Below are 800 nucleotides of genomic sequence, written 5' to 3' on the forward strand. Positions count from 1 at the left end.
TTAAAAAAAAAAAATAAACATAGGATCCTCACTCAAAAATGTATGGCATATTCATCCAACGTTGATTTTTCTCTAAAACTGAACAAGTCATCATCTAATTAAATAATGATTATTTCTTGAAATAATTTTCTCCTTAGAAAGATTGTAATTTACTGCTGTATTTTGCGTATTTTCACAAATAAAGTTTCTGTTTATTTCTGTGTGTACATTTTACAATTCTTATGATTGTTTCATTTGTTTTGACTAAAGGATGTTTGAGAGATTACTGTGATTAACCATGAATATTTTAATATGCTTATAGCTAGTTTGAGAGTTAAGCTTTTTTGTTTTTTGCAAAGCTTCCACTCAAGGGCATTGCAACTGAGATGGAAAAATGCAAAAAATGATGTAAAAATAAACTATTATATATATATATGTATATACACACACATATATACATACACATATATACATTCATACATATATACATACATACATACATACATACATATATATATATATAAAAGAATGGAGTCAAATCCAAGGAGATGTTAACATGTCTCTTAGAGATCTACAAAAAAAAAAAAGAAAAAAAAAAAGAAGCTTCCAGAAAACAAATATCTTTATAAAGTGTCCATCTATGTTGGGAGTCTAAGCCTCATGGGATCATTAGTTTTGATTAATTTTAGAATGTACCTGGTGTTTGAAAGATGAATTCCAATCTATATCTGTGTATCTTTGGTGAAGAGGATATTTAGATCCCATTTTTCATTGAATTGGTCTTCTAATTGTTTAATATTAAGCGGTGTTTATTTCTTTTA

Source organism: Condylura cristata, unplaced genomic scaffold, assembly GCF_000260355.1.
Source record: "Condylura cristata isolate star-nosed mole 26May11 unplaced genomic scaffold, ConCri1.0 scaffold00019, whole genome shotgun sequence".
Taxonomy (NCBI): Eukaryota; Metazoa; Chordata; class Mammalia; order Eulipotyphla; family Talpidae; genus Condylura; species Condylura cristata.